Here is a 12683-nt window from a genome sequence, read left to right on the forward strand (position 1 = left end):
CAATACCATAATTCGAAGCAATCAATTCATCTTTGGTTTTTCTTAATCATTATCCATCTTTCATATGCATATGAAAAGCAACTGAAAATACCATGGTTTGGACCAGGCAAACTTTAGTCCTCAAAGTGACATCTTTGCTTTTTAACACTTGAAAGAGGTCTTTTGCAGCAGATTTGCCCAATGCAGTATATCGTTTGATTTTTTTGGCTGCTGCTTCTATGGGTGTTCATTGTGGACTCAAGTAAAATGAAATCCTTGACAACTTCAGTCTTTTCCCCATTTATCCATTTATCATGATGTTGGTCCAGTTACAAGGATTTTTGTATTCTTTTACTTGAGGTATAAACCATACTGAAGGCTGTAGTCTCTAATCTTCATCAGTAAGTACTTCAAATCCTTTTTGCTTTCAGCAAGGTTGTGTCATCAGCATAATGCAGGTTATTAATGAGTCTTCCTCCAATCCTAATGCCCCATTCTTCTTCATATAGTCCAGCTTCTTGGATTATTTTCTCAGCATACAGATTGAATAAAAAATGGTGAAATGATACAACCCTGACACAAACCTTTCCTGATTTTAAATCATGCAGGATCTCCTTGTAGTATTCAAATGACTGCCTCTTGGTCTATGTACAGGTTTTACATGATCACAATTAAGTGTTCTGGAATTCCCATTCTTCACAATGTTATCCATAATCTGTTATGATCCACACAGTCTAATGCCTTTGCATAGTCAATAAAACACAGGTAAACATACTTCTGGCATTCATTGCTTTCAGCCAAGTTGCATCTGACATTGGCAATGACATCCCTCATTCCACACCCCCTTCTTAATCTAGCTTGAATTTCTGACAGTTCCCAGTTGATGCACTGCTGCAACTTTTTTTGAATGATCTTCAGCAAAATTTTACTTTCGTGTAATACTAATGATGTTATTCGATAATTTCTGCATTCTCTTGAATCACCTTTCTTTGGAATGGGTAAAAATATGGATCTCTTCCAGTTTGTTGTCCAGTTGCTGTCCTCCAAATTTCTTGGCATAAATGAATATGCGCTTTCAGTGTTTCCATTTGCTGAAACATATTATCGGTATTCATCATTTGTCAATTCCTGGAGCCTTTTTTTTTTTGCCAATGCCTTTAGTGCAAATTGAACTTCTTCCTTAAGTACCATCAGTTCTTGATCATTTGCTAACTCCTGGAATGATTGAATGTCGACCAATTCTTTTTGGTATAGTGACTCTGTGTATTCCTTCCATCTTTTTTTGATGCTTTCCGCAGTGTTCAACATTTGGCGCATAAACAAACAAACAAAAAAACATTACTGTTGAGTCAGTTCAGACTCATAGCAACCCTATAGAAAAGAACTGCCCCATAGGGTTTCCAAAGCTGTAATCTTTATGGAAGAAGTTTTCACACTTCCTCCTGTGGAGCAGCTGGTGGGTTCTAATCACCAACCTTTGGTTAGCAGCTGAGCACTTTACCACTGCACCATCATGTCTGTTTATTTGGCCCTTAAGATCCTTCAATATTGCAACTTGAGTTTGAATTTTTTCTTCAGTTCTTTCAGCTTGAGAAATGATGAGCATTTTCTTCCTTTTTGATTTTCTAACTCCAGGTCTTTGCACATATCGTTATAGTACTTTACTTTGTCTTCTTGAGCCTCCCTTTGAAATCTTCTGTTCAGCTCTTTTACTTCATCATTTTGCTCAAATTACCATATGTTGAAGGGCAAGTTTCAGAGTCTCTTCTGACATTCATTTTTCTCTTTTCTTTCTTTCTTGTCTTTTTAACGACCTCTGTTTTCTTCATACATGATGTCTTTGATATCATCCCACAACTCACCTGGTCTTCGGTCATTAATGTTCAACGTGTCAAATGTATTCTTGAGATGGTCTCTAAATTCAGGCGTGATATACTCAGTACAGACTTACATACCTGGAAATGAGATGCTTCTTTAAGAAATACCTAAAAATGCAGGAGAGGCTTTGCATGGGACAGCAAATGGGAGACCGGAAGTATTTTGAGGAGCATGAGAGAAAAAGTCTAAATTGCCTTGCAAAGACTGTTCACAGAAATCTGGACTTGGAGGAGGCTACCACTGAGGGCTCAAAAAGAAGTGTGGAACGTAATATGGAAATTGGAGGGAGGGAAATTGTTATATGGGTACAAGAATCATAGTGACATTTTCTCCTGTAGCTATGTGGAGAGAGAACTTGTACTGATGACTTTGGTTATTCCAAGCAAAATGTTGAAGATGCCGTCTGATTTCTTCCTGCTGCTTATAATAAAATGCAAAAAGAGAAAGATAAATCGAGGGAGGAACTACTAAAAAAAAAAGTAACCAGCACTGGATGATTTTGAAGGTTATTTGCCTTTTCAGGTGGCAAATGACACTAAAATTAAGAGGTTCATTGTCAGCAAAGCATGCTCCACAGAAAAGACCAAGATTGTGATTATATAACCTTTTTCTAAAACTTCAGGAAGACCCTTACTCAATGCACCCTTTCAAGAGATTAGTGTGTGCCTCAGATACTCTCTCAAGGAAACCTGAGAGTCTCCTAGAAGCTTGGCCATCTATCAGGAAGGTATAAAAGGGATATTTGGAAAAGATTTGTAGGTGCAGCTTTTGTCTAATGGATTTAAGCATGTTGAAATCTATAAGAGACTCACAAAGTATTTGGGAAGCTAGCTTTAGCAGACATACTGCCAGTTTGGACTAAAATGGACAGAGAGAATATGAAATGAAAGGAAACTGATAAGCTCCCAAGACTTTTTACTGGGATGAAGCAGACTGATAAAACTACTCAGCAGCAAAAGAGTGATGCCTGTCATGAAAAAGGAAGAACGACTAATTGGATAAGACTAATTATTCAAAGGGGGAATCAGAGCCAGGAAGGATTATTCCCAGGCATTGAAACTGAATCAATGAATTTCCAGCATTTTCCAGGTTTGGCTTTCAAAACTTCCGTGTAAAAGCAACTCCTTTTTTACCTTCTAGTTCCCTCCTTTTTTAAACTGGAATATTTTAGCCGTTATCTTATGCCTGTTCCTCCATTTTAGGTTGGGTGTTTTGGGCAAAACAACTTGTTTCTTTAGTTTTCTGGGTTCTAAAATCAAGAGAAATTATATCCCAGAAGCTGTACTTAATGGTTTACAGCCAGAAACCTCATCCATAGCTGGGTCTGATTTAGATGTTAGGAGATTAGACTTTGAACTGCTGCTGTAATGGGATGATACTCTTGAGAACCTGAGAAGGGGATTGAAGGTATTGTGTATGTGGTAGTGAAATGAATCGTAGGAAGCCAGAGAGCAGGCTGTAGCAGATAGATCCCAAAGACCCCCTCTGCCAGTGATCCCTGCCTCCTGGTATTTATACCCTTGCATAATCCCTTACCCTTGAGTGTGGATGAGATCTATGACTTGCTTCTCACCAACAGAATATGGGAAAGGTGATGAGCTGTCACTTCATGGTTATGTTATGTTACATAATGCCATCTTAGCAGAGTGGAGTGAGACTTTCTGCCTCTTGCTTTGAAGAAATACAGACAGCCCTAATGTGGACTGTCTGTGGGGATGGTCATGCATCAGGAAAACGTGGGCAACACCTAACTGTTGAGGTTGAGGTCCAGTCAGAAGCCTGCAAAAAATGATTTTCTCTGTTCTACATACAAAAGGAAATGGATTTTGCCAACAACCTTAGTGAGCTTGGAAGTGGATTCTCACCCAGGCAAGCCTCCACACGAGAACACAGAGTGACTGATGCTTTTCTAGAAGATTAGCGAGTTGCAGAGCAGAGGACCCACCTAAATTGAGTCCTAATACATAGAAACTGATACAATAGATGTGTGTTCTTTTAAGCCATCAAGTTTGTGGTAATTTGTTACACAGCATTAACAACAACAAAACACTATTCCAAGATTCTAGCTTGAGCCTTAGGCTACTCAAATTTTAGAAGTCAGAGAGACAAGAAAGAACTGCAAATAAGACAGAATGAATTTTCAGAAAGTTAGGAAACAAAACCAGACAGGTGTTGTATGGTGCAAGCCAAGAGAAGGAATCTTTTGAGAGTGATGATTTGTGTTAAACACTGGTTTTAAGTTAAAACTGATCATTCCATTTAACAATGTAGAGGTAATAAAAAAGAATAATTTTGGTAGAGTGATTGGAAAAAAAAAATCACTTGCATATTTTCAAATAGAAAAATTAGAAGAGGGAATTCAAACTAGAAGAGGAAAATTGGAAGTGAATATAAAAATCTTTTTCATGGTGTTTTACTCTACAGTATGCAGAAATATAGGTTTGTTGTTGGAGTGGAAAGTGGATTCAAGAGAGCTTTGGTTTATTTGTATTTATGTTTGGTTTGCTGATGGGAGAGATAACAGAATGCTGATATGGTAATAGTATTGATCTAGTAAAGACAGAAAAATTGATGTTGCAGGTTAATCAGGGAAAAAAGATACTAGAGAAATGCCCTTGATGTTATTTGTGTAAAGCTGTTGGTACTGGTTTCTGGAAATGCTCTTCTAATTATTTTATATATTTTTTTAATGAAATAGGAAGGAAGGTCATTGGCTGGGAATGAGATAGAGGAAGACATGTTGGTGTTTGAAGAGACACAATTATAAAAATGTTAAAAAGGTTTACACACCAAAAGGAACAATCTTTGATGGTTACAAGGGAGGGGAAGAGTGAGGATGGAAAAACACTAAATAGACAATAGATATGTGGTGACTATGCTGAAGGGTAAGACAGTACACAATACTGGGGAAGCCAGCACAACTTGTACAAGGCAAGGTCATGGAAGTTCCACAGAGACAACTAAACTCCCTGAGAGACTGAATTGCTAGGCTGAGGGCTGCGAGGACCACGGTCTCAGGGAACATCTTGCTCAATTGGCATAACATAGTTTATAAAGAAAAAGTTCTACATTCTACTTTGGTGAGTAGCGCCCAGGGTCTTAAGAGCCTGAGTGGCCATCTAAGATACTTCACTGGTCTCATCCCTTCTGGAGCAAGGAAGAATGAAGAAAACTAAAGACACAATGGAAAGATTAGTCCAAAGGATTAATGGACCATATCGTCCATGGCCTCCAACAGACTGAGTCCAGTACAGCTAGATGGTGCCCGGCTACCACCACTGACTGATCTCACAGAAATCACAATAGCAGGTCCTGGACAGAGGTGGAGAAAAATGTAGAACAAAATTCTAACGCACACACACAAAAAAAAGACCAGACTTGCTGACCTGACAGAGACTGGAGAAACCCCGAGAGTATGGCCCAGTAATGAAGTCGCTCACTCCCAAGGTTCACTCTTCAGCCAAAGATTAGACAGGCTCATAAAACAAAATGAGACTAAAGGGGCACACCACCCCAGGGACAAGAACTAGAAGGCAGGAGGGGGCAGGAAAGCTGGTAATAGGGAACCCGAGCCTGAGAAGGGAGAGTGGTGACCTGGTGGGGCTGTTAACCAATATCATAAAACAATATGTGTACTGACTATTTAATGAGAAACTAGTTTGGTCTGTAAATCTTCATCTAAAAGACAATTAAAAAAGTTAAAATGTTATCTATTAGAATGAATGACAGAAAAATATAGTAAGCTCACAGTGTAGCTTTAAAGCTCCCTTGAAGCTGGTAATTATGAATTTAAAGTGAGATTAGGCAGCACTGTTGAGTGTTTTCTCAAGCCATATTTCACAATGTGGTGTGAGCCACAGATATTCAGCTGTGTAATGTATTTAGAAGGACCCCTGGTGGTGCAGTGGTTAAGTACTTGGCTGCTAACCAAAAGGTCTGAAGTTGGAACCTGTAAAGATTAAAAAAAAAAAAAAATTTTTTTTTTTTTTTTTTTGTAAAGATTACAGCCTAGAAAATCCTATCAGGCAGTTCTGCTCTATCACACTGTGGTACCTAACAATGACAGCAATAACAGTGTATATAAAGATAAGGCCTTAATGAGAGGTGCCTTTTACATGCAAAATGCAGGAAAGAAGTTGAGAACACATCAAAAGGAGAGATAATAATGACTGATTACAGGGTTTGAGCCAAGAAAGACAGGAAAACAAATATTAGAGATCTGAGAGGCAGTAAAAACTTCGTAGGGTCAATGAATTGAAGGTGATTTTGAGGTCACTGTAATCATAGGGATGGGTTGAGCACTGTGGATGGGCTGCACATGTTTATGATAGTAAGGTCAGAGGCATAACACAAGAGTAAATGGCCAAAGTGATTGAGATGGAGGACATAATCGCCAGAGGAGATACGGGCATGAGGGTCCAGAGTACTGGAAGGAATTAAAAAAAAAAAAAAAAAGATATGGAAATCATTTCAAGAACTATGACAAAAGTTGCATTGAAAAGAGCAATAGTGATCCAGGAGTTAAAAATCTTCTAGGAGTAGGATGTAAAAATCTGCAGTAAAGAAGTGTGGTTACTGGCATACTCTGATGACATGCTATACAAAGATGGATGTTTTTATAGAGGTGAAAGAAAGAATGGGCAGTAAGGGGCAATGAGAAGCCAAGAGGACACCAACCTCACCTCCAGAGCCTACCTCCAGGCATGGACTACAAGGGGATTTGAGAGAAAAAGCAACCACAACTTGAGACTAATGTGAAATATGTAAGGAAAAAGCCAGAATTAAAGCATTACAAGGTTTTTGCACATTTTGGTAAGAGAATAGAAATGATTATCTTTAGACTTTGATAAAAAAAAATGTATTTAAAAAATATAAGGGTAAACAGTTTTTATGAGACATGGAAAAAATTTCATAGAAATGGTGGGGAAAAAACAAACAAAAAATGTAAACTAGCACACACACAACACTAATTAGAAAAAATAGAATTTAAGCTAAGATTTTTCACTGAGGCCAAATGGGGTATTATTTAATAGTTAAAGGAAAAATCTCCAATAATACTTAACATCATCAAACATGAATGCACTTAGATCAGAATCATAAGCATAATTATGAAAAACATGACAATAATAGGTAATTTGAACACATACCATTAAGAAATGCATCAAATGACATTTAGCTAGAAAATGAAAGATCTAAAAATTTTCGAGCTTGATCAAACGATATATACATGATTCTGCAACATGCGGATTGAATACTCATTAAAACACACACGACACACACCAAAACCTGACCATATTCTTGGCCCCAAAAGTAGTCTTAACAAGTTCCAAAAAAAAAAAAAAAATTGATATTGTATAAACCATGCTCTGTGACTACAAAGAGGTAAAATTGGAAAAAAATATAATCACAATTAGTCTGAAGTTGCTCCATATTTTAAAACTATGCAAACACATTTTAAATTTGGGATTAAATAAGAAATTAATATTACAATTGTATTACATTTAGAATTGAACGAAATAAATGCATCACGTTTAAAAACAAGGTATGGAGCAAAATTCATTCTTAGAAGAAAATTTATACCTATAAGTGCATGTATTAAAGAAGAAGAATGTGTGACATTACTTTGCAAAATATAAGTGCTCTGTTAGGCACTGTATAATTCTCACAAAAACATGTCACATTATAGATACTGAACTCATTTGATAAAAAATATCTGAGGCTCAGAGACGCTTAGTAGCCCTGTCTTAAAGCTACCAAGAGGCAAAGGTGGATTTAATTTTATATCTGTTTTGTAATCTGTCACTTACTGCAGGGCGATATATGCTCCCTAGTGCTGAACTGTGACTTACAAATATATGTTTGTATATCTCAGTCTCTACCTACCTACTTGCCTACCTACCTACCTACCCACCTACACACCTATCTGTCCATCTATCTGTCTGTCTGTCTATCTGTCTATCTACCTGGGGGTCATCATGAGTTGGAATTGACTCACCAGCAACAAACCAATAACAAATATATATACACATATATATAAACATATACATATGTATATATATTTTTTTTTTCAGCAGTTCGAATTCACCAGGCACTCCTTGAAACTCTGTGGGACAGCTCTACTCTGTCCTATAGGGTCACTATGAGCTGGAATCCACTCAGTGGCAATGGGTATATATACACACACACACACACACATATATATATGTGTGTATATATATATATATATATATAAAATCTCCAGTTGTTATTCTCCCCTCCCCATCCAACACTCTTTTCCCTTATGGAAAATGAATGACTCTAAACTAATTGGATGTCATTGGCTTGCTTAAAGCTACAAGGCTACATAATGCTTGAAAGTTCTTCAGAGAAAATAACCTACAGAATTATCTCTGTTTCTATATTGAGCTGTCATTGCTTGAAAGTTCAAATTTCTTGATCTCCTGTTGACTAGAATATTACAAAATCTGGATTAATTTACTTCTTTCTGGTCTAAAGGGCATACTTTCTGCTTCCCTAGTTGCCTAATTCCCTGGAGAGCACTCTAAATTTCATGATGGATTTTGTTGTTTTTAGAGAAACAATATTTTCATGGTTTAATATCAGTACTGGGCAGTTGTTTGGACAGAACAAGGGGATACTGATTGCTTTAAAGTCAGGAAATGTGTGCGTCAGGGTTGTATTCTTTCACCATACCTATTTAATCTCAATGCTGAACAAATAATACAAGAAGCTGGACTATATGAAGAAGAACGGGGCATCAGGATTGGAGGAAGACTCATTAACAACCTGCGTTATGCAGATGACACAACATTGCTTGCTGAAAGTGAAGAGGACTTGAAGCACTTACTAATGAAGATCAAAGACCACAGCCTTCAGTATGGATTACACCTCAACATAAAGAAACCAAAAATCCTTACAACTGGACCAATGAGCAACATCATGATAAACGGAGAAAAGATTGAAGTTGTCAAGGATTTCATTTTACTTGGATCCACAATCAACAGCCATGGAAGCAGCAGTCAAGAAATCAAAAGACACATTGCATTGGGCAAATCTGCTGCAAAGGACCTCTTCAAAGTGTTGAAGAGCAAAGATGTCATCCTGAGGACTAAGGTGCGCCTGACCCAAGCCATGGTATTTTTAATTGCATCATATGCGTGTGAAAGCTGGACAACGAATAAGGAAGACCGAAGAAGAGTTGACGCCTTTGAATTGTGGTGTTAATGAAGAATACTGAATATACCATGGACTGCCAAAAGAAAGAACAAATCTGTCTTGGAAGAAGTCCAGCCAGAATGCTCCTTAGAGGCAAGGATGGCGAGACTGCGTCTTACATAGTTTGGACATGTTGTCAGGAGGGATCAGTCCCTGGAGAAGGACATCATGCTTGGCAGAGTACAGGGTCAGGGGAAAAGAGGAAGACCCTCAACGAGATGGATTGACACAGTGGCTGCAACAATGAGCTCAAGCATAACAACGATTGTAAGGATGGCGGAGGACCGGGCAGTGTTTCCTTCTGCTGTGCATAAGGTCGCTATGAGTCGGGACCGACTTGAGGGCACCGAACAACAATAACAACAACAACAACAACAACTTGGTAAGAAAAAACTTGATGTTTGTCCCATTAAACGGTAAATGCATTTGGCTCAGAAAACTTAATGTTCTTTTTTCTTATTTTTGTTTCTCCATGAAATTCTAATAGTGATGAAATGTGTTTTTACCCAACAACCTTATTTGTCTTTCTTGCTGTGGTTGAACCCAATGAATAAGAAGAAATAAAAACAAAACAGAAAACAAAACAAAATAATTTAAATAAAAAACAAAAAGTGCAAGCTTAGAATTTGCTTATCAGAAATTTAGAGGCTGGAAAAGGAGACCATTTTCTTCCTACCCTTATTGAATCAGTGTTAGCATTTAAACAGTATCAAGTAGAACAATGCATTTGTTTTGAGTTACTGTTTTGGCTGATGTGATTGATCCTGATTATCAAGAGAAAATTGAATGGAATTTCATTTTACTTGGATCCACAATCAATGCCCATGCGAGCAGCGATCAGGAAATCAAACAACATGTTGCACTGAGCAAATCTGCTGGGAAAAACCTCTTTAAAATGTTGAAAAGCAAAGATGTCACTTTGAGGTCTAATGTGCATCTGACCCAAGGCACGGTATTTTCAATTGCCTCATATCCATGTGAAAGCTGGGCAATGAATAAGAAAGACCGAAGAATTGATTCCTTTGAATTATGTTGCTGGCAAAGAATATTTATTATACCATGGACTGCCAGAAGAACGGACAAATCTGTCTTGGAGAAAGTATAGCCAGAATGCTTCTTAGAAGCGAGGATGGCAAGATTTTATCTCAGGTACTTTGGACACGTTATCAGAAGGGACCAGTCTCCCTGGAGAAGGACATCATGCTTGGTAAAGTAGAAGGTCAGCGAAAAAGAGGAAGACCCTCAAGGAGATGGACTGATACAGTGGCTGCAACAATGGGCTGAAACATAGCAACGATTGTGAGAATGCCTCAGGACTGGGCAGTACTTTGTTCTGTTGTGCATAGGGTCGATATGAGTCAGAACCGACTCGAAAGCACCTAACAACTAACAGTTTTGGAAATACAGGTTTATAGACTATTATATTTACTCTGGTTATTTACAAGATTTGTGTGCTTATTACCTGGGGTTTTTCCCCTTTTATAGTTCATTTTTAAATAGGTAACACAGTTAAAAAGTTATAAAAAAAAGAGTAGAAACAACAGTATTTCTCTTCTTACGCCTCCCAGTTCCCCAGCTCCCCTTCCTAGATTCCTAGAGTCAACCACTAATGCACCTTCCTTTGTGGGTCGTTCTAGAGATATACAGACTGTACCTTTTTAATACCATGTTATATATTTTGTTCTCTGTATTACTGTTTTCACCTAATAAATCATTAGAAGATCATTCTATAATTGTTCATAGACTGATTTTTTTAATTTTCTAGATATTCGTGTGATCTAAAATAAGTATAGGCCAAATTTTATCTGCGTCCCCACTGATGGGTGGTTTCAAATCTTCTTCCATTACAATGAAATGTTGCCAATGATACACACAGTTATAAACACACGTTTGTACATATGTGTGGACTATGTAGATATGTAAATATCCCTGAAACCATATTGTGTTTTACGAGGGTGATTGGGTGAAAATGAGATGAATCAGAAATTCAGAAATTTGAGGCAATATAAACTTCTTATTAGAGGTTAAGAAAATTCATATATATGTGAATATGTGTATATATAAACATATATATGAGTATACATGTGTATATATATACTTACATATATGTTTATATATACACATATGTAAACACACATATACATATATGTATGTATATGTGATTTATAATTTTCAGAGTGTATATTTTGATGTTTATAAAATATTTGGCTTATTAGGCCCAGCCTGCACAATAACTGGGCAATATATTACCACTAGCATCTAGTCTTGGCCCACCATTTAGGTTGTATGAGTTATGGTAAGCTTCCTGAAAGTGATTTTATTCATATGTTGTATAGGAAATTATTTTTCCTTCCCAAGAGTTCTTAAGAAAATCAAATGAAGTGAGATTGATGAAAAGCTTTCTAGAGCCGTGTTCTCAAATGTGTGGTTTTAGAACACTTGCAGGAGAATAATCTTAAAGTACTTTTTTAAAACCCGTCCATCAGTATATCTAGAGAACATTTCTAAGAAGAGCTTTCTTTCATTATGCTCACGATAAAATATAACATTATCACAGACTGTTTTCTTTTTGTCCTAAAAATATGATGTCCCTGGGTGGTGCAAATGGTTTGCTCTTGGCTACTAACCAAAAGGTTGGTGGTTCAAATACACCCAGACGTGCTCCAGAAGAAAGGTCTGGTGATCTGCTTTCATAAAGATTACAGCCAAGAAAACACTGCGGGGCTCAGTTCTACTATGTTAACATATGGGGTCGCCATGAGTCAGAATCAACTTTCTGGCAACGGTTTGGTTTTTTCATTTCACTCATAGTTATCCCATTGTCTCGAGTATATCTGGAAGACATTCAGTATTGAGACTGGATCTGGGGAGTTTCTAACTGCAGTACATTACTGACATTTTGTTTAATCTATTTTTCTGACATGAGAAAGAAGAGCCATCTGTCATCTAAACTACTCTCCAGGCTTTAGTGGTGCACTGTGAAATGGACAATTAGTGTTAAAGTTCTGGAAGCACTGCTCACAGCCTTTTTCAACATATCAGGCAGCATCCTGCAAGAAAAAGATGAGCTGTGTTAAGCTTGTGCACATTGTGGTTATTTATACAGAGCAGAGACGTAAGAATCATGCTAATCATCAGAAGGAAAAACCTGTACTGCATTCAAAAAGGTGAGGCCAAAATATGCTATTGCTTACAGTTTGCCCCGGAAGCATTCCGTCTGTACCTCTGGTTGTTGGCAAGCAGCAGACCTGACACCTCTCCTGACCACTGTGCAATGATAGCTAAATATTGGGACCTGGAAACACACCACCTGGGCCTCCATTATGAGCGGTGCAATCCCAGATAATACACTTAGTTCCTTTGAACTTGAGTCTCCTCATCTGTAATGGGCCTGAGAAATGAATGTATCTCATTGAGCAATTGTGAGCATAAGTGAATTAGTACAAAGAGCACCTAAAAGATTGCCTGGCATATAATGGAAAAAAAGAAAAGATCAGTTATTATGATTGCTAAGTTGATAGTGAGATGTGTTAAAATCCAAGACATGAAAGGCCAGGGTTTAATGTAGCCAAAAGAAGAACAGCTACTACTTGCATGTTAAAACAAGACGA

The sequence above is a fragment of the Loxodonta africana genome, chromosome 1 (genome assembly GCF_030014295.1).
Source record: "Loxodonta africana isolate mLoxAfr1 chromosome 1, mLoxAfr1.hap2, whole genome shotgun sequence".
NCBI classification, from domain to species: domain Eukaryota; kingdom Metazoa; phylum Chordata; class Mammalia; order Proboscidea; family Elephantidae; genus Loxodonta; species Loxodonta africana.